The sequence below is a fragment of the Malaya genurostris genome, chromosome 1 (assembly GCF_030247185.1).
Source record: "Malaya genurostris strain Urasoe2022 chromosome 1, Malgen_1.1, whole genome shotgun sequence".
NCBI classification, from domain to species: Eukaryota; Metazoa; Arthropoda; class Insecta; order Diptera; family Culicidae; genus Malaya; species Malaya genurostris.
In genome coordinates, this window is record NC_080570.1 from 106,377,230 (window position 1) to 106,400,203 (window position 22,974).

The 22,974-nt window shown below is 36.4% G+C and overlaps 1 protein-coding gene across 13 annotated transcripts in view; it reads left to right on the forward strand.

Moving 5' to 3' along the window:
• The first annotated feature begins 407 nt into the window (after window positions 1-407).
• The window catches only part of LOC131425318 (uncharacterized), a 348,726-nt gene continuing 326,159 nt past the window's right edge, over window positions 408-22,974 (forward strand). For 10 of the 13 annotated variants that reach the window (XR_009228975.1, XR_009228974.1, XM_058587112.1 and 7 more), the window contains exon 1: window positions 408-1,641. The gene's annotated coding sequence lies outside the window, so the exon portion shown is untranslated. The remainder of the gene's footprint in view (window positions 1,642-22,974) is intronic. The other 3 variants (XM_058587113.1, XM_058587114.1, XM_058587115.1) reach the window with 3 other exon arrangements.

The following is a 22,974-nucleotide window of genomic DNA, read 5'->3' on the forward strand; positions in this document are numbered from 1 at the left end:
TCTTGCTCTTGGGATTGTTTGTATTTCATTGTTATAAAAAGTAGATGTTGTTGACACAATCTTTTCGTTTGTGGCTAACAGTGAAATTGATCCATTATAAAATAATCCGTTGTTTTTCTTGGGATTATTTAATATTCTTTGAATTTTTAACCTTTGGGATTCCGTACTACCTGCTATGCGCATACCAAGCCATCTGTTGTTGCTGCTCGAACCGGGTTGTAGCCTTTGTTATCGAGAACCACTTTCTCAATATGCTTTCGATTCTCGACTCTCCGGGAAAATCGGCTTCACTCCCGTTCTTCCCCATCGTCCCGGCATAGCGGCGAAATCATGCAACTCACGTATTCGCAGGTTTCTAGCCTTCATATACTACTTGCAGGACTCACTCGTGGATCAGTCTGCGAGAAACCGTTGTTCCGATGCCATGTCTCCGCGTTCGGCTGCGACAGTTGATCCAGTACATAGGGAGGTCTACATAGTTCCAGTAGCACAGTACATAGCATAGTGGCTCTGGCGGTGGTAGTAGCAATCAGCCGAGTGACCGCGACGGCAAGGAGTAGAAACCGTGTTCTAAATGTGTGTTACAGACTAGGCTAATACGGTTCTGCTACAAGGTGCATTACGGAAGAATGTGTCGCGCGGATACCTGCCTGCTAATTCACGGTTGAGCATGGCGAGGTGACTTTCAACGTATCAATGTGCATTGTAATTTAGTAGTTTTGTCGTCGTTCATAAGTCATTAACAGATTTTCATTGCCATACCGGAGTAGTGTCTGAAGAGCTGGGAAAGAAAATGCGAATGCAAAGAATGTGAAAAGTGTTCCTTCGGTCAGATTTGAGGTGGAAATGTTTGCTAGACGGTGTGTCTCTCCTGTTGATAGTGCGAAGGATGGAACGTTTACATAACAGTGGCAACGGAGAAAAAACGTGGGAAACAAAGGGAATGAAATTATAACCTTTTCCCGCTTAATGATGGCTACGGTGATGACGATGATCATGATGATGATGATGATGATGATGATTGGAAGCTCTTTAGCGAAGGAGCATGGTGAAAATAATGAGTGGTAAATACGATAATAACGTGCACGTTCTGTGGAAATCGATTGGACGGTAAAATTGGAGCACTTTTTTTTGTTTCCAGCGTAGAACGATGCTGTTCAGGTGGTAGTAGCTGTACATTAGCTTTTACATTCAATAGTAGTTGAGTGTTTCGTCGTCATTGTGCGTGTCTGTGACTACATTTCGTTTCAAAGGTTTGAAAATATCGCTTAGTAGTGTATTGTAGTGCTTGATCTTATTGATTTTCAAAGATATAATTCCGTGTGTGAAATCTGCTTACCAGTGTCACTTGGCCAATTCAATCAATAGTAGTAGTTATAGAAGTAACGTACATATAAGAAAATTGAAACATTGCTGATCCTTGTTCAATGTAAATGATTCAAATGTAGTGAAGTTACAGTTGTGCAGATATAAAGTGTTTTAGCGAAACTGTTGATTTCAAAATCACAACACAAAAATCAACTAGTGATGATACGTGGGAAACACTACTTTAGCTGGTTCGTCAGATATCGATTTTCTCGTTGTTTCAGTTGGGATCTACAAACAGAGGGATTTGAGTGTTCCGGTGGAGAAGAGCTAAATGTAAGTTTTATTTATAATTGCTGTTATTCTCTTGGGAACATAAGGGTTTACTCTTAGTGCATAGCAAAGTTTTCAACATTTTCCTTGTGTCCCAGGGCGCATGGTGAAGATGAACAGTTACATTATACACATGCATGCATGCATGAAGAGTTTATCCAGTTATAAATGTATCTTTGCAAGTTGGTGTATTTATTTAATATTGTTTTCTCCGTAGTAATAGAATTATTGATGCCGGTGAACAAGCTTTTAATCGCGAATAAATCGAGTGTTGTTGAAGATCACAGCATCATTCTTTTCCAATGCCGTCATAAATGTCATCCGAAACTCACGATTAATTTTGCCGCAGTCTGAGATAATCATAAATAAGGGGGGGAATATGAACACCTACTTACTTTTTTCGTAAGCGGACGATGATTTTGATTCAGATTTATATCAGTCTCGCTTTTCAGCTGCGCGAGTATAGAAGAGAAACCATAGTCGAAATTCACTCATTTCTGCTTGTGCGTATGACGGAAAAATACCAGCGGTTTTTCGCAATTAGTCACTAGTAGGAGTATCATAGTATATTCCCGGTTTGGCGCTACAATGCATAGGGCGCTGATCTTACAAGCCAGTTGTCGTATCCCAAGTAACCACAACGTTTTATATGCCTAAATCAATTCCACCTAATATTAATTCAGTGCGACTCTCTATGAATGCCATTAAACATTTAGAATTTTTATAATGTAAATATAAATAATAATTATACGACTAATAAAAGATTATATGTGTAATGAGTGTATCGAAAATAAACTATGCACAAATTTTACTTTCAAATTATGATAAAAAACGATATTTCATTCAAACTAAAAATTGATCGTTTATTGTACGAGGTTGAGCATAATGAAAATCGGATGAAATTTGAGTTATTCCTTCACGAATTTTCAAACTTTTGATCGAAGGCTCTTCATCAAGTTCCGGACAGTGTTGCATCGCATGTTTTTAACACTTGAGCTCAAATTTTTTTGAACTCCTGCATGTTCCCAGCTGCTTTACCAGTCTTCTTGAAGACCCTCTTCACGATTGTCCAGTAACGTTCGATGGGTCGAAGCTTAGAGGAATTTGGTGGATTGATATTTTTCTCACCGAAATTTATACCCTTTTCCGCAAGCCAATTGAGAGTGGTTTTGGCATAGTGAGCTGACACTAAATCCGACCAAAACAGTGGAGGTGTACTATGCTTCTTACATAAAGGCAGCAATCTCTTCTGGAGACACTCAGATCGACAGATTTCTGCATTTATAGTTCCGGTAGTGTAAAAAATGGGTGACTTCAAACCACAGGAACATATTACTTGTCATACCAGTACCTTTCGACCGAATTTCTACACTTGAATCGACCTGTCCCAATCGCTCACATCCTCCCCAACGACGACAGTAAAGTATTGTGGACCTGGAAGGGTTTTTGAGTCCTCCTTTACATAAGTCTCATCATCCATCAAAAAGCTTGCATTCGGATACTGCAAAAGACGCGAATACAATTTCTGGGCCCTTTTTACTGCTGGCTTCTTCTGTTCTACATTTGTTTCGAAATTTTCTGCTTCTTTTAGGTCTTCAGGTGATTTCGCCTCTTGATACGCTGGATCATTCCAACACTCGTTCCTGCTTTTTTGGGAAAATCACGTATTGACATTGATTTGTTCTTCATGATTAGAGATACCACTTTCTGGTCCAGTTTCGGGTTGGAAGAACCGGGTTTTCTGCCTCTTCCTGGTAGTTAATCCAAAGAATAGTGTTCCCCAAACTTATTAATAATGGTTTTAACACTGACATGATGAATTCCAAAACGCTTCGCCAATTTTCGCACAGTAATACCCTTCTCACTTAGCCATGTGACCAGAAACTTAATTTTCACTTCCTTTTCAATACGCGATATTTTGAAAACGCGGAATTTCAACCGCACAAACAAGTAAACAAACGAAAGCTGACAGCCAAACGCACAGCATGCTGTGATCTGAGCATAAAAAACCATCACAAATACATGCGTACAACACAAATGTATGAGGATAGCTTATTTCCGATACACTCCTCATAACATGTTCATTGCATTCATAATGCTGAAATACAGAATATAATTCTTCTTAGTCGATTTAATCATTGCATCCCAAATAACAATCAAACCTTTTTTTCTTGCGTACATTCTCACTGTATAATGTACACAAGACAGATATAAGACCACTAAGTCGTATGTCTGCTTTATATTTGTTTATGTAATGTATGTAGGACTTGTATCAGGTGTACAACTTTGCTTCCGCCGTTTTCCGATAAGTGGCTGTACCGGCTAAGGCTGGTCAAAATACATAGATGATAATGCCTTTAAAGTGAGTTTGTACAGTGCCTAACGAATTGTCATCGCCGTTTCAGTGACAGTTGTTCTTGTTTTCGTATTATTCACGCTCGAAAATGTCTGTTTATGTGCCCAATTCTCGCCATTTGCGGGAAGTTTTACTTTTCTGTTACAATTCGAAAAAAAAAAAATGCAACTGAAGCGCATCGAATGCTCTCAGAAACTTACGGTGATGCTGCTCTGAGTAAAAGAACGTGTCGGGAGTGGTTTCAACGTTTTAAAAATGGCGATTTCGATGTCGAAGACAAACATGATGGTGGAAAAGAAAAAACCTTCAAAGATGAATAACAATTTACTACGAGCTCTTAAAACTGGGTGAAACCATCACAGGAGAATGCTACCGAACACAACTGATGCGCCGTAGTCGCGCGCTAAAAGAAAATCGGCCACAGTATCAAGAGCGACATGACAAAGTCATCCTCCAACACGACAATGCTCGGCCTCATGTCACAAAAGTGGTCAAAAAGTACCTGGAAACGCTGAAATGGGAAGTCTTCCCCACCCGCCGTATTCCCCAGATGTCGCCCCTTCTGACTGTTATGAAACATCAGAAATTCATTGAAAAACTTGAAAAATAATTTGGAATTTGTGAAATGAAATATGCGAATTAAAAAAATTTAACGGCACATATTACTTCTGTTTTGCCGACAACTATTATATATGTTAACAAAGTTAAATTTAGACTAGCTTTAAGTTGAAGAATTTTTCTACTTTTTTCAACTATTATGCATTGATTTAATGTAGCAATTCAATTTCAATGCAGTGTTATCGATAATGTTTGATTGCAATAAAATATAGCATTCAAAGCCAACATATAGCATGACAAAAAGCTGTTGTAAGATAATGCTTCATTATATTTTGAATGCAAATTTAATGCACACTGCTTTAAATCATCATATATTGAGTGTCTGAGAGCCGATCTGTCATAACTTAAATTCTCTTGATATTATACTCACCAGGACGCTCATTGATTGCCGATGCGATTGATATTATCTTCATTTCTCCTGTCACTGCTTGATTACGATGTGACTAAATATTAATCAAGCAGCATAAACATTGAATTAAACTCATGTGCACCAATAAACTCCGAAATCCGATGACTTTTTACAAAGAACAATTAACCTTATTAATTTATGTTTATGTTAGTACTCTCATGGATTTTTTTTACTTCAACAGGGAATAGGAGAATGAGAGAGAGAACAAAATGCGTCACCTGTCTTTGACTGAGTATACTTCTACTTGGTCATTGAACTATCGAGTATCTCATTTGCAGACACTTTGACCGTACCGATTACAGTTAACGATGATTTTAGTCAGTCTGTCAAGGTCATTTGACATGAATGACAATTTGCAGCTCTGTTCTGTACTCTATGAAGCGGCTGCGAAGTCTGTTGTAAAAGAAGGTCAAACTTCACGAAAGGAATATAATACCTTTGCTTTGCTAGGATTGTCATACGCCAGGGATGCCAGGTGAAATATTAGTATCTCTGTGATCATGGCGAAACTAAATCTGTTTTTATCCACCTATTGATGTAATGATGGCTTTCTCATATTACATATTCATGAATAGAAACATTTATTAACATTAAACAAGTTTATTCGAACTAGCAACATCAACCAATCAAACCAGAATTTAAGATTCATAGCCAAAAGAAGGATTTGTAGAAAATTTATGAATTTCACATGAAATCGTAAGATTTTTCATTTGAATCTAAGTTTATGAAAATTGGTTTAGCCACCTTGGAGAAAAGTGAATGAGATCCATTTTGCAATTTTTGACCACTATTTCCGATACTCTTGGAACGATATAGCCAAAATTGGTTCGTATGATCAGTAACAAATATGGTCTACAAATTGGAACAATTTTGAGTCTAATTAAAGAGCAGTGACACTTCAAGTGACGGCATAGATTTTTTTGACGCTTTTCTGACGGTAATTACTAAACCACAAGTCGTATCCCGATGAAATTCTGGAATTTTGTGAAAATCGGTCTTACTATTTCTGAGAAAAAGAAGTAAGTTACATTTTGGATCATATCGATCACTTTTTGCGATGCTTCCGAAATCGAAAACTGGGAATCATAGCCGAAATCGGTTTATTTGAACTAGCAATAACCTGTAATTCCAGAATTTTTCGGAGTTTTGAATAGGACCATTCAATTCTCCATTTGAACCTAAGTATGTAAAAATCGGTCACGCCATATTTGAGAAAACACTAATCACCCTGTTACTCCGGAACCGAAAGTCGAATCAATATGCAATTCAAGAATACTCTATGGCGTCATTTGAACCTAGGTTTGTGAAAATCGGTTCAGCCATCTTCGGGAAAAGTTCAATATTCAGGAATTTTGTATGGACCCATACAAAAGCTAAGTTCAGCCATCTTGGAACAGAATGGGTGTCTAACGGATGAAAAAACATCATTTATGCGAATTATTTTTTGAGCTATCGTTCAAATAAATGAACTCATTTTTTTAGTATAATACTAAACTCATTTTTTTAGCATAATACAGCGTTCGAACAACATTTCATAGCATTTTCTGAAAAAAATATTGTAAAATATGTCGGTGAAAAGGTATTTTCGAGGACGCATTTTAGAAATCATGATTCGCGGCCCACGCTGTATCTCAGCCCAAAATTATCAGAAATAAAATAATCCATGCAACATGTTATAGTAATTGCTTTACTGCGGTTTTCCTAGGAAAAAATTGTCATTTTGCAGCTGTAAAACCTCTACAAAGAAACAAAAAACAAAAAAAACTTTGGGTGTTTTATATGTAGAGAGTGTGTACAAAAGCACAATTAAAAATAATTGGTGAAGTAAAAAACAAAGATCGTGGAAGACCATCAAAAAAGCTTAAAGACACCGAATTGTAAGCAATATTTGATGAAGAAGATACTTCTAGTAAAAAGCAAATGGTTGCGTTGTACAACAAACAATTTCTGACCGCCTAAAAGCAATGGGAATAGTCCAAAAGTTTCTAAAATGGGTTCCACATGAATTGAATGAAAGACAGATGGAAAACCAAAAAACTGATTGTGAAATTTTGCTTTCAAAATACGGAAAAAAATCAGTTTTGCATTCAATTGTTACTGGCAATGAAGAATGGATTTTTTTAAGAATCGAAAACGGAAAGATCGTATGTTATTCCGGAAAAACCTTAGACATCAACTGCAAATGTTCTGTATTTGGTGGAATCAGAGAGGCGTGGTGTATCATGAGCTTCCAAAACTAAAAAAACTGTTAATACCAATCACTTCTAACAAAAAGTCATAAAAATTGAATCACGACTTAATCGAGAAACGGTCAGAATGGGTCAGAAGACAAGACAAATTAATATGGTCACACGATAATGCACCTGCTCACAAAACAAATCAAAAACAAACAAAAATGACTGGAAGTTGCTACCTCACACGTCGTATAAACCGGACTTAGCCCTCTCCGACTACCATTTGTTTTCATCTATGGGTCACGCATCTGTCATGGAAATCGGTTTAGCCATCTCTAAGAGCAAATTCAGCAGCTAGAAGTTCTATATGGAAGATCTATAATAGAACAGAAACTGGAACAAATGTATCCCCAGCAAGCCGTTCTACACACCAAAAATATCTGAATTTTACAGGTGACTCAATCCCTCATACGATGTAATTCATGAAGATCTATTTTGTAAAATGATGGAAGATTTCATTTTTAATGACTTAATGTTAGATTAGCTTGAATTTTACTGGTTTCGACTGTAACTTGCATTCTGTTAGCAGGTGTGACTGTATGAATTTAAATGCACCTTTTACCAGCCCATCGGTTGTGTGCTTCTGTGGCTCAGTCGATTAACAGACGTGCTTTGCGATCCAATGGGTCTCGGTTCAAGTTGCGGCGCTCGCTATCAGTATTCATTTTTTTATTTAAATGAATTTCATGTGATGAAATTTTAGACACAATTTTAAATGTTCTTCCACGTATACTTGCGTGAACTACGACGCTCCATTTATGTGCATCTAATAAGATGTAAAATTACGGGGTTTTTTTTTCGAAGTGTGTAGTTTTATTTATTCGTCCAGTTCTTCTGTCAAATTTAGAACTGGTCTACGATGCCGTTCTATTTTTTGTATATTTGAAACACGAGTAAAACACTGCTGGGGCTGTCAGTTTTTCTTGTTTTGAAAACCAGATTTAAATTTTGTAACTGACATAAATTATGCATCTAGAACTAGAACACTACTAAATATGCCTACTGAATTATATTTCGTCCGAATTAATTAGAAAGATATCACGAGGCCATTCATCGACATTTTTGTCACATTCAAATAGAAACTGTCTGAAGTCGACAAACTAAATCAAGTGGTATGTGATATTCGTCCTTACGAATGGGATACAGGGATACAGAGGGTATATTAGCAGTGGCGTATCTAGGAGAAGGAGCAAAGGGGGCAGCCGCGCCGGGTGCAACGTTTTTTGGGGACGACAAATCAATCTTTGGGACCTTGTTTTTGTTCATCAAATCGATGGAGGATCGATTCGTGGAAACTTTAATTTTTGCTCATAATACCAACGATGGGGGCGCAAATCCATCAATTTGTCCTAAGTGGTACATTTTCCTAGGTACGCTACTGAAATGTTGTTTTGCAAAATGATTGTTTTTTTGTTATTGATTATGAGTAGCGTTTTATCACATTTATCTATTATTTGAGCTCATTTTTTCTTAAATTTTCAGCTGATTTTTTAATAAAATTTCATTTGCCGGACTGATTTAGCTATGACTACTGATGAGAAGATAGTATAACTTGTTTTACATGATTCAGGCTTTTTTTAACATATCATCACTTCAGAACTTGAGCTCAAATCCATAGCAAAAATAACTAGTATCACATATCTTTGCAGATTTTTAACTTTATTTTATACCTCTTATCCCAACATAACCAGCTAAATCGAATGAAATAGTTGCTGCAACGTAACGATTTCATAGTATAACAAATTTATATGTAAAGCATCGCTCATGGAGCTCTCGCTGTCCAGCTGCCTCTAATGCTAATTGAAATAGCTCGCTATTGAATTCAATTACCGCATTTTCCTCCTCCGCATTCCTTACTCCATAACGAAATGCTTGTGGTTCTAGAACGGTGTTGCTACAGATGAAAAATATTTTCTTAAGTGGAATATCATATTTACAAATAGAGTACCGTCTTTGCAAAGATAGACAAACAGTAGTTATCATTTGTTAATAAACGGTGAAATAATATTCAAAATTTTCTTAAGAAAATCCACTTTTTGATTCGCTTTTAATTACTTAGACGAATAAATTTAAGTCATCAAATCTTCCTATAATAAAATTATCCGATTTGATATATAGTAGTCCTTATCATAGTAATTACTTTGAGAGGCATCAGCATAAGGAGTGTATCGAAAATAAGCTATCCAAATACATTTGTGGAAGTTAAAATTAAGATTCTGGACACATGGCTATGTGAGAAGGGTATTACTATGTGAAAATTTGCGAAGCGGTTTGGAAATCATTATGCCAGTGTTAAAACCATCATTAATAAGTTTGAGGAACACTATTCTATGGATGAGCTACCAGGAAGAGGCAGAAAACCCGGTTCTTCCAAGCCGAAACTGTCGGAATGATCCAGCGTATCAAAAGGCGAAATCACCTGAAGACCTACAAGAAGCAGAAAATCTCGAAACAAAGTGTAATTATTTTTCCACGTTTCAACTTCCTATAGTTAACAGATTTGAGAAAGCTATCTTTTCACTGGGATAACCAACCGAAAATATTGATTTTCGATTTTCGAATTAATTTGGATCTTAGTTTGAATCTAGTCTGAGAAAATTGAGTGCTCTTTTTCATTTATTTGCACATTTTACCTCGTTACTCCCGAGCCGGAAGTCCGATCCGGGTAAACTGCAATGGCAACCTATGAGACCAAGACACCTTTCATTTGAATCTAAGTTTGTGAGAAAAAATCGGTCCAACCATCTTTGAGAAAATCGAGTGCACATTTTTATTACATACACACATTGGGTGAGAAACGATAGAATAACCTTTATTTGAGCTTTTTAAGTAGTTGCGTCAATGCGGTACAGTTACATATCAAATGCTACAATCACACAAATCACATAAATAACACTCAGTACACTGAATAGATAGCCATGTGATAATTGAGTTTGCAATGTACAGGCAGAGCTTTGACCAGAATACTGCAATGATGCTTGGAAATTTTTCTAGTAGACATTTTGACATTTTCAGATTGAAATCTGGTAAAAATGCTCTTGCCTTAGCGCAAGTTTGCGCTGTTTGGATGCAGCCCAAGAACTAATGCATGTTTGGATGCAGCCCAAGAACTAATCTTGTGCTTTATCCAACTAGTTGAAAGTGGTAAAGCTGGCTCAGAACCAACGAAATCATTCATTGCACCAGCTCTAGATAACTCATCAGCATATTCATTCCCAGTAATACAAGCAGAATGGCTGGATTAAACAGCATTTGAAATGCTGAGAAGTTAACTGCATTTGAAGTGTCATAAGAAGTAAACAGCATTTGAAATGCTGAGGTCTTCAATTTGAGTTCGACATGTGATCACTAGATTTGACCGTGAATCATTCGAACTGAGTGCCTTTAAAGCTGCCTGACTGTCGGAAGAAAAATAAATTCGTTCACCACAGATCCTCTGTTGAAGTGCCGATTGTATTCCACACAGAATCGCGTTGATTTCTGCTTGGAACACAGTATAGTATCTACCAACTGAATGAGACTGTTCTAGCCTCATTTCACGGCAATAGACACCAGCACCAGCACGACCATCCAACCGAGAACCGTGATTTAAAATAGTTTAGAAAAGATATACCAGGCCCGTGCGCAGGAATCATCCATGGGGGGGGGTTTCAAGGGGAGAGGGAGTGTCAAAAAGGCGAAAAGGCGCCTCATCCACTATATTGACAATGTAAAACGAATTCCGACAGGCTCGCGCGCAGGAATCATTAAAGCGGGGGGGGGGTCAGTTTATAAATTGATAAAAAATATGAATTGTCAAGTTATTTGCACTTTAATATAATAAGTACTCCATTGTTCATGAAACTTAATTTAAAAAAAATCTTCATGGGGGGGGTTAAAACCCCCAAAACCCCCCCCTGCGCACGGGCCTGAGATATACTATTATACAACTACATACCATGCCTTGTAAATTGCGATATTGAGTTGAAGTGCAAAACGTGTTCATGTAAATAGCATATACTAGGGAATAATTTAGTTGATTCTAGTTAATACATGCAAATACCCATGTCATCTAATAAAATCATGATACTAATTATTTTCAACGATCTATGATGATAATTGATTACTCAGCTTAATTTCATAACACCGTGTTACGACACATGCTTTCAGAAAAAGATATGGTACACCTTTCAAGTGACGGAATATTTCCAAAAATCAATATTAAAATAGAAAATAAATAAACATTGACGAGGCGGCTTTTATATTAAAGAGCTTCAGGAGGATGCTAGAGGAGCCAATATCAGCATACCTGTCACCTGAAACCACCTGTGTTACCACCAATCATGCTAAACTGCTCGGAGTAGAACAATATAAAATATACTACAGAGAGGGATTCGGACTAACAGGAGCGAGAGTCATTTTATAGGTTTTCTTGAAAGCAATTGTTCACAAATATACCGAAACATCATGCTCCAAAGAAATTTGGCCATCCAGTCAATTAAGCTTGATTGTTTTTCGCTTGGACGTCAATTCCTCGTTTGTGAAAACAGCACAATTTTGTGAAATGAAATTTTTCCACATTCTACTTTCCTCATGTGTTACTAATTCTGATCAATTATACATTCTACTATGGTATGGTTTTGAGTATGACGAGTATTACCAATAAACTGTTAAGGTATTGTACCGATTACTAACTCTATGATGGTGGGTCTTCAATTACTGCTAATCAATGTTAAACGATTGCAACTCCCAGCATAATGAATAAACACTTAAATTACCATAATATTGGAACAGTTCAGATCAAGATTTAAGAGATTTTGGATTCAGAAAATTTGGCACAAACAACAAACAAGTTTTCGATGTGTTTTGCATAGTTTTATTTTGTCTTCGAAAGATAGTTCTAACTCGCATTGACATTGGAAACTTTTGTCAGTCTTAGTTTCTGCAACACCGGAAGCTTCTTCTGGTATTTGTGCAGGACTACTTTGCGTAACCACTTTAGACGACCTCTTGACGGATACTCAAGAATCAGAAATTTGTTTTCCTTTTTCCAAGCTTAGCTTAGCAGAGGATGTACTTTCCAAAGTGTCAGTCTAGTAAGGAAACAAACAATCTAGTGGATTTTTATTTGGTGCAAAGAGTACTTCAAGCATTCCCGATAGCTTCAATTTTTCTTTGCTCGATTAGAACGTAAGGAAATCAAGTTTATGCAGAATTTTCGCACAAGAATGGTACTTCAATTTATTTTATGCGTTTTTACTTATTATCGCCGTAGATGATTGTACGCCCTAATTGTTTCCAGTTATCCGAAAGAACATTTTTGAAAAAAGTAAATTTAGTGAATACCTCCGAAATGAATTTCATTAAACTTACCCTCTGCAACATTGAAGATTGTAATAATTATAGCATTATATCAACTCTATCTTACACAAAATCTTCAAAAAACTGTTAATCGCTAATACTTTTACTAAAATTGATGTAATTTTCTTCAGTGTCAAATGCTCCTAAGGGGGGCAATAAATGAAAAATCAAATCAATTGATAATAATAAAATGTTTCAGTAAACATTACTGGCTAATTCGGTGAGAACCGTATCGGTTAAATGATTGATATTTGGAAATGAAAACTGTACTTGAAACACTAAATTCCTTTAATTTTCAGGTGGTAAAAATGTTTTTACGTGTACATATTTTGATTGCAGCCTCAGTATTGCAGCTCTCGAGTGAAATGGCTGGTGATAACATGATTTACTGAAGCCGGACCGCCAACCATAATCAATGACATGAACACTGCATACTAATGAATTACTTTATTAGTTTAAATTTATTTATTACTTGTAGTTACTATATTAGTTTGAATTTTGTTGTGTGTTTTCTTAACTACACGGATTTTCAGTGAAATTCATTGAAATACTTTACAGATCACGAGGTTAATATATTAACGGATTTATTTGTAAATTACACCGAACGCCGGTAATAAATGATGAACAAGTATAATTATGACAGGAAGAAGTTTAGTGCAACACTACTGATTGTTCAGTAAATGAAACTTTTACTGAGCTGATTACTGAATGTTCAGCTGTTCGAAAGTCAGTAAAATGTTTCGAACATCCGTAATTTGGTGTGTAAGACGGGTGATAAAATATTACATGATATATTTCTACTCTTATTCCTTATTATAAAGTGAAATTAAAATTGGTACACTTGAATTCAGTATATAGTCACTGATATACTGAGAAGGTGTGATTAGAGCAGGAGTTTTAGTACTAAACGTAACCTTATGTCACTTCTAAGTATCCGATAGTGAAAACTTGTCTTTTCAGGAGATTTATCATAACCTGAAATGTACCGTTAAAAGCACGGAACAGTCTCTCGATTAAAAAAAACTTTTGTAATCCACCTAGTGGTGTAATGATGCCTTTCTCATATTACTCATTACGTCATAAATATTACTGTGGAATTCGTTAAAACAATTGTTCATTGAATAGAAATAGTAGAGTTTGTTCGGACCTAATCTAACAAACTGTACAAATCCTGTTTACCCTGTAGTTCCGGAACCGAAAGTAGTATCCACAACAAATTCAGGAATTCCGTATGAAACTGTATGACTTTTCCTTTGAACATATAAGTTTGTGAAAATCGGTTTGGCCATTTTGAAGGAAAGCGAGTGAGATCCTTTTAGTAGTTTTTAATCATCATTTCCAATTCTTCCAAAACCGGATTCTGATGACCGGAATAGCCGAAGTTGGTTTGTTTGCCAGCACCAAATATGACCTACAAGTTGGAACAGTTTTGAACCTAGTCAAACCTAGACTTACTATCTCATGCTCTATTTCGATTAAATCAATTAAACAAAATCTAACAAATCAACTTACAAGCCAGTTGTCGTATGTTTGAGATCCGACTTGGAAGGATTCTTATGCCGTTTTTCATTTAAAAACACTGGTGGCGTGGATTGCTCTGATTTTGCACTTTCGAGCAGAAATGCAATATTTTGACGGTGTTTCATTGCCATTTCTACTCGAAAGTGCAAAACCAGAGCAATCCACGCCACCAGTGTTTCTCAATGAAAAACGCCATTAGTGTCAGTATGATCCATAGTACTAGCCATGCAATGATTCTGTACACTAAGAATCGTCTATGAAGTCTGTTGAAACAGAAAGGCCAAATTTCACAAAAAGAAGTAATGCCAAGACTTTGCTTTGCTAACAAACGAAGAGAAAATGCGTTTCTGTTACTTCTGCATATGTCAGTCAAGCTAAACAGCATGAATCAGCAGCATAAAGCATGTAGAATTATTATTATTATTATTATTATTATTATTATTATTATTATTATTATTATTATTATTATTATTATTATTATTATTATTATTATTATTATTATTATTATTATTATTATTATTATTATTATTATTATTATTATTATTATTATTGACATCACTACACAACTGGAACGATATTACTGCACTACCTTCTGTGAAAATTGCATATTTTTTCAAATAAATTTGAATTCAATGACATTCGTTTATTCTTTCGGTCGCACTTATCATATGGCGTTTTTCATTGAAAAACACTGGTGGCGTGGATTGCTCTGGTTTTGCACTTTCGAGCAGAAATCGCAATAAAACACCGTCAGAATGTTGCATTTCTGCTCGAAAGAGCAACCCACGCCACCAGTGTTTTTCAATGAAAAACGGCAATAGAATAGCTAAAAATTTTATCAACCGCAGCACCGTCTTTTACCAATATCACACACCAGTAACAGACATCCGTAACCGTTTCGATTTCTTTAGAGCGTGTACGAAATAGAACAAAGCACGCATCGTTCGTTTTGTCTTTTCTTCTTCTGTCGGTGTTGTACATATTGTCAATCCATATGGCGATTTGAAAATTTTGAAACTCATCACCCTGTAACTGCGGAATCGGAAGTCAATTCAAATTCAAAGCAAGATATGTGAAAATCGATTCAAGCATCGCTGAGAAATCGAAGTGAGTTCTATTTTTGGAGTTTTTCTTCACCACTTTCGGTGCTTTCGGATCAGGACAAGGACAAGGAGCGACCAGTAGTGCCGAATTAAGTTTTTATTCCCACAAAATAACAAGCTCTGCAAGCTAGAAGAATTTATCGGACAGTTTTATGGTATTTGTACCTATTTTTGACCATCGTTTGTGAAAAATACTAATGAAATTGGAAATTTTCCATTTATTTCACTATAGTTCCGGAACCGGAAGTCAGATCTGGATAAAATGTTCTAGAAATTTTAAGGAAACTGTAAGACCTTTCATTTGAATCTTAGTTTGTGAAAATCGATTAATTCATTTAAGAGAAAAACGAGTGCACACTTTTTCTCTAATTTTCACATATTACTATGTAACTCCGAAACCGGATCCAAATGAAATTCAATAGCAGGCTAAGGAACCATTGGACCTTTTATTTGAATCTAAGTTTGTGAAAATCGGTTAAGCCATCTGCGAAAAAAGTGAGGGCATATTTTTTATATTATAAGTGAAATCAGATCGCGATGGAATTCAATAGCAGATTATGGGACCTAGAGGCCTTCCATTTGCATTATAGTGTGTGAAAATCGTTTTAGTCATCTCCGAGAAAAGTGAGCGCATATTTTTGTTACATACATACACACATACACACACATACCGACGGACACACACAAACATTTGCTCAGTTCGTCGAGCTTCGACCTTCCGGGCCTCGGCTAAAAAGTCGGTTTTCACAGTGATTGTAAAGACTTACTATATGAGAAAGGCAAAAGGCTATAAGTAGCAGACGCAATACGTACCTGACAGAATACAGATTCAAAATAATAGAATTAAGAGGAAACTTACTAAAGCATTCTACTACGCACTTAAAAATTCTATCGGCATTACGAAAACACCGAAGGGTCCACGAAATCTGAAAATTATAAAATATAACAAATATACATTATTGCAATACTGGGCGAATCATTGTATTTGATGTTTACTTTCACCGAAATAAGCTTTAACAGTTTCAATTACTGACTTAACTGTATTATTTCACAATACACTTTGGTGAATATAACGCTTTTTGTGACTTTTACTTTTACTGAAGTACATATACGGTAATGTTGATAGTATAGCAATTTTTGGATTACAAACATTTTCGGTAAAATAATTTCCACGTTCAGCTGTTGAAGTTTCGGTAAGTAATTTGAATTGTTTAAAACTTTTCGTGGATACGTTTTCGGGATACGGCATAATCTGAATTTCGGGATATTCATTACAAGTTTACCAGTTAGCATCTGCATCCGAATTAATAAGTTCAAATGACATTCATTATTCCCATAGCTGAGTCCATACTATGAACTGTTAAAATTTCCGATTGTAAACAAAAGTTGTCATGGTAAATACAGGGTTTAACTTCACTCCATAAATCAACCGTCAATAGACACATCATTCAAACAGTGAGTCGAATGTCAGTCATAATAGGACAAAAACATATTCTGCACATATTGTGTAGGGTTTTGTTCCTAATTGGATATCAATTTGAGTGATGTGCAATCTAAATTGTGAAATGACGTTCCTCTACAACCCCTTGTTTGGCCCGCAAATAAATATTTTCACTTATTTTTTTTAAACAAATTTACGCAACATTTCGAACCTATACATTTCATTGGTCGAATCAACTTGTATTTAAAGTATTGCAAGTAACATAGTTTTTAGTTTTATTAAATACATTCGAAGTACCAGTTTTTAAATAGTGAAACTAAATGAATCAATATGAATATATTCTTGTTCGAACAGAACTACTCAACCAACTGACACAAACACACACACTGTGTAAAAATAACTCGTTGAATCAGGTCAAGTGACTTTCTTTCCTCTACTAGTTCCTGGTCCTGGTTCCTCTTTCCCTGTTTGCAAGGCTATACTGGCTTTCTGTCTACAACTCTAATGAGAAGCAAACAAATTGTATGCCTTCTGTTGGCTTGATGCGGCTAGAATCCAGCCCAATCGCTACTGTTTGCAGCTTTTGCCATGCACAGGCAGGATACGGAGCCATGTGAGTGTTTGCATTGAAATAAAAACTGTTTTCATGATACCATGCATCGGTTCAGCTCAATGCATAATCTATCCGGTCGATATTTTCCGAAACGTGTTCGTGTTATAAAATTAATCATTCATGCTGCGTTGCCGCACGGTCATTGAAAGTTGCAAATTTTTGCTCATGTCGTTAAATTTTTCACAAGAAACTTGTGTAGCCTACGTATTTAACTTGGTTAGTTGGGCTGCTTTCTTAGCGAGGCACGGTACTCCAGAGGTTTTTCCGTATGAAGTAGAATAAATCTGCGTTGGGAATTTTTTTCTTTAGTATGGTTTCAATTGCTGACACATTGTGATAAAGTTGTTCTTAGTCGAAACCAAAATTTCTGCCTTATTTGCAAGCAATGTTTCAGTGCTAGAAAACTGAAACTGTTGTACAGCAAAAGGCAGGGGAGAGGTACTATATCTTTATTATGTTTCGTCAAGTTTGGTTTGGTATATTTTATTGTGAGCCAGAAATTTTCATAACTTGTGTCGTTAAGGCTCTACACACGAACTCAAGAAAACAGTCATCGTTATAAAACTAAAAAGTAGACTTATACGTTACTGCTAGATGAATTTTCAAGGAAAAAAAAACATCAGTTTATTGAGAAAATGTGCCAAATGAACTGATATTTCTATTTTGAATTTCCGCTCAACGACAGCGAAGAAAACTGGTTTCTTAAGATTGTAAATTGCGTCTTAATAAGCTTGTTTTAAATTCGAGATAACATCACTAATAGCAGTTTTCAAGACGATTCTCTTTTGCTTGAACGAATCTTCGATTCTGGAGTAAGGTACAAAGGGCAACCTCGACTCCATGCGCTATGGCTTTTGTTACCTTTTTTGTAGGTCAGGATGTTATGAAATGTCCTTTCGAAAACCAAAAGGTATTTCACATTAACGTTTATAAAAAAAAATAGTTCAAATCTCGGAGCTTTTTAAACCAAAAATCTAAGACTGGTATTGTCGAAGTGAGTTTGTTGTGCCATCAACTAACATTTCATACAAATTGGAATTAGGGATTGTAACGAAAATAAGCTATCCACATACATTTGTGTTGTACGCATGTATTTGTGATGGTTTAGTATGCTCAAATCACAGCATGCTGCGCGTTTGGCTGTCAGCTTTCGTTTGTTTACTTGTTTGTGCGGTTGAAATTCTGCGTTTTCAAAATGTCAAGTATTGAAAAAGAAGTGAAAATTAAGGTTCTGGACACATGACTCAGTGAGAAGCGTATTACCATAAGAAAATTGGCGAAACGGTTTGGAATTTATCAAGCCAGTGTTAAAACCATTATTAATAAGTTTGGGGAGCACTATTCTTTGGATGAGCTACCAGGAAGAGGCAGAAAACCCGGTTCTTCCAACCCGATACTGGACCAGAAAGTGATATCTCTAATCATGAAGAACAAATCAATGTCAATACGTGATTTGGCCAAAAAAGCAGGAACAAGTGTCGGAATGATCCAGCGTATCAAGAGGCGAAATCACCTAAAGACCTACAAGAAGCATAAAATCTCAAAACAAAGTGTAGAACAGAAGAAGCGAGCAGCAACAAGGGCCCGGAAATTGTATTCGCGTCTTTTGCAGTGTCCGGATTCATGCGTTTTAATGGACGATGAGAGTTATGTAAAGGAGGACTCAAAAACCGTTCCAGGTATACAATACTTTAATGTCGTCGTTGGGGAGGATGTGAGCGATGCGAACAGGTCGCTTCAAGTGGAGAAATTCGGTCGAAAGGTACTGGTATGGCAAGTAATATGTTCCTGTGGTTTGAAGTCAACCATTTTTTACACTACCGGACCTATAAATGCAGAAATCTATCGATTTGAGTGTCTCTAGAAGAGATTGCTGTCTTTATATAAAAAGCCTCCACTGTTTTGGTCGGATTTAGCGTCGGCTCACTATGCCAAAACCACTCTCAATTGGCTTGCCGAAAAGGGTATAAATTTGGTTGAGAAAAATATCAATCCACCAAATTGCCCTCAATCGTGAAGAGGGTCTTCAAGAAGACTGGTAAGGCAGCTGGGACATGCAGGAGTTCAAAAAAATTTGGGCTCTAGCGTCCAAAAAATGGGATGCAACACTTTTCCGGGACTTGATGAAGAGCGTTCGATCAAAAGTTCTTGAATTCGTTAAGGAATAACTTAAATTTCATCCGGTTTTCATTAGGCTCAAGTTTAACCTCGTACAATATAGGATCAATTTTTAGTTTGAATGAAATATCGTTTTTTATCATAATTTGAAAGAAAAATTTGAATCAGTCAACTCTCATAAATAAATAAGAACTTCACTCCGGAATAATTTGACTGCTACTTCCAGTGTTTCTGAAACCATGAAAATGACAGAAAGTTACGACTACACACTTAAAAAAACCCTGTGATTTTACATCTTATTAGATGCACATAAATGGAGCGTCGCAGTTCACGCAAATTTACGTCGAAGAACATTTAATATTGTGTTTAAGACTCCATGACATGAAATTTCTTGAAATAAAAAAAAAGAATACTGATAGCAACCCGCCGCGACTTGAACCGAGAATTATTGGATCGCAAGTACAATTTAGTGTCATCTCAAAAAAAAATTTTTTTTGAAAAAATCAACTTTCTGGGACTTAGAAAAATTTTGATATTTTTTCTAAGTCCCAAAAAGTCGATTTTTTCAAAAAAAATTTTCTCGAGATGACACTAAATCTCGACGTTCATGCAATTCTAAGCCTTTTGGCATCAAACATTTTTTTTCGATTTCGAAAATTTCATGTACTCCCCCCTATGGTGATTTTCAAGATGTATGAAAATTCCACTAAGTGGACTAAGAAGGTTTTTTTTAGATTAGCATCACACTTTCATACAAATAAGCAACGCAAATGTCAAGCACTAGTTTGGAAAAATGATTCTGACTGTGTGACATAAACACTGAAGCATGCTTTTGTGAACTACTCGAATCAATCGAAATTAGTATCCGAAATTATTTAATAAAGGTTCAGACTTTTGGCTCCGGAATTACAAGGTGACGATTTTTTGAAATCCCAAACCGTCGTTTAGAGTTACGATGCAAAATAAACAAAAAACTCCTCAAAAATTGGACTCAAAACTGTTCCAATTTGCAAATCATATTAGCAGCTGATCAAACGAACCAATTTCGGCTATACCGGTCCCCGAACTCCGGTTCCCAAAGAACCCGGAAAAGAGCTCAAATATTCCAAGACGGAACTCACCTCGATTTCGTAAAGGTGGTCACACTGATTTTCAGAAACTTAGATTCAAATGAACGGTATTAGATTATATATCGAATTGTATACACACTCGATTTCCTGTTCCGAAATTATAAGGTGATTAGTACTGTAACTTTCAAACCGTTGCTCAGAGTGACGATCAAAACGTAAAGAAATTTTCTAAGTTGAGCTCAAAACTAATTCAATTTATGAACTATATCTGCAGTTGGCCATTAAAGCTTGCTTCAGATAGGATTGGAACAAAGACAATTGCTTGTATTTCAGTTATTTATTATTGAAATCAAGATCTTTTTTATACAAATGTAGCGTTTTCTTAACACTTTTAAGAAAAATACGGATAAAATTATTCATCACGGTTTCGAAGGAATTCTCTAATTTTTCCTGTAACATGGCTCATTAGGCGGCGCACACCTTCTTCGTCCATCGTTTTAGCTATCTTATTCCACCAGGTCGTCATCTGATTGATGTATTTGACAACCTTTCCCTTTGCCTAGAGTCTCCTCTTCATGAATGCCCATTATTTCTCAATAAGGCGGAACTGGGGGCAGTTGGGTGGGTTAAGGTTTTTCGAAACAAACTGAACCCCTTTCTCTGCATACCATTATTGAACAACTTTGCTGTAATGACAGCTTGCCAAATCTGGCCAAAACATTACGGGATGGTCGTGGGATCGTATGAACGGCAAAATTCGTTTTTGAAGACACTCTTTTTGGTATAGTTCCGATGTCATTGTCTTATTTGTACGAAAACTTTCGTTTTTTTGCCACAGCTGCAAATGCCCTGCCAAATCAAAAATTTTCTTACAAATTTGTCGGCAAAAACAAATTTAAATTTGGCTGGAAAATCCCCCCGAGCCGTTGCCAAGTAAAATTTGTGACCTAGGATTTGCCCGAAGTCAACCTTGACATAGGTTTCATCGTCCATCAGAAGATACCCGTCGAACTTGGTCAGCACCTGGTCATGTAGTTTCCGAGCACGAATTTTGACTACATTATTCTGTTTTATAGTCCGATTTGGCTGTTTGCTAGCTCGATACGACTTGATTCCTTCCCGAAGTCGAATTCTCCTCACGGTCCTATGGGCAGCACCGAATTTTCTGGCCAAATCACGGTCCAACAGATTAGGATTCCTCTTAATCGTCTTCAAAATCTTAACACGCAGTTTCCGGTCGACAGCTCCACTCCGACGATTGGCTTGAGGCTTCCGAATCGTCGTCAATGTTTCCTTATACCGTTTGATAACGCGCCATACGGTAATTCTAGGCAATTTCAGCTGTTTAACTAGCCTAGATGCAGACCACAATAGATTTTCCAAATAACTGTGCACAATTTTTCCCCTCCTTTCGGCTACCATATTGATTGTTTACAAAGTACAGTCGATTTGCGGAATGTCAAAAATCATACGTGAAGCTGACAAAATTCCCGACACGTGGGCGCCAAGAACATCCAACTCCGTCCACCAGGAGCGCCACAATATGAGCCAAAGTTTGTTCCAATTCTAAATGAAGCAAGCTTTAGAACTGGCTTCGGTTAGTCCGAAAGGACTAGGAATTGTGGTTACATACACCAAAATGGGACTCACTCACTTTTCGAAGAGCTGATTCAAATGATTTTATAAAACTAATGTTCAAATGAATGACTTAATGGTGCCATAAGATTTTCACAAACAACAGAATACATAAGAATAGGATTGATATGAGAAAGACATTTTTACTTCACTAGGTGGTTTAAAACAGATTTTTCCACAAATCATCTGGTAATTCCGAAACCGGATGTGGGATCCAGGTAAAATTTAATGACAGACTTTGAAGTACCAATACCTTTAATATGGATTTATGTTTAATACAATCGGATTAGTCATCTTCAAAAAATTTAGTGCATATGTTTGTTCTTTACAGACTCACACAGTCATTTTGCTATCTCGATGAACTGAGCCGAGTTCTAATTAGTTTTTTGTGTTGAAGCTGTTCCAATTTGTTGGTACTTGAAATTCCGGTAATTGTGGTCAAAACTTTCAAAATGATACTCTACTCTATAGACTGTCCCAGAAAGTATGGACGCAATCAAAAACCGCTGCCATTTCGCAATGGTTCAGAAACTGTCAATTTTCATGGCTGCGTCTTTTGTTTACACTCTTCTCTAACCACTTGTGCAGTTGTTTATTCGTTTTCATTAGTTTATTTCGAAATGCGTGGACTTTCAGCAGAACAGCGTCGAAAAATGGTGTACAAAAAGTGCACAGAACGCGGACTGTCACTGAGAAAGATAGCAAAAATGGAAGGAGTAAGTTGAAAAGCCGTGCGAAATGCAATCAGGAAGTTTGGTGAGGATAACACCTTTGAGGATAAAACGAAAACGGGTCGAAAAAAAGGTCCTGCTAACCCTCAGTTGGATAAACGTATATTAAAAGCGTTCGAGCAAAAGAAGGAAGTTTCAGTTCGGGAT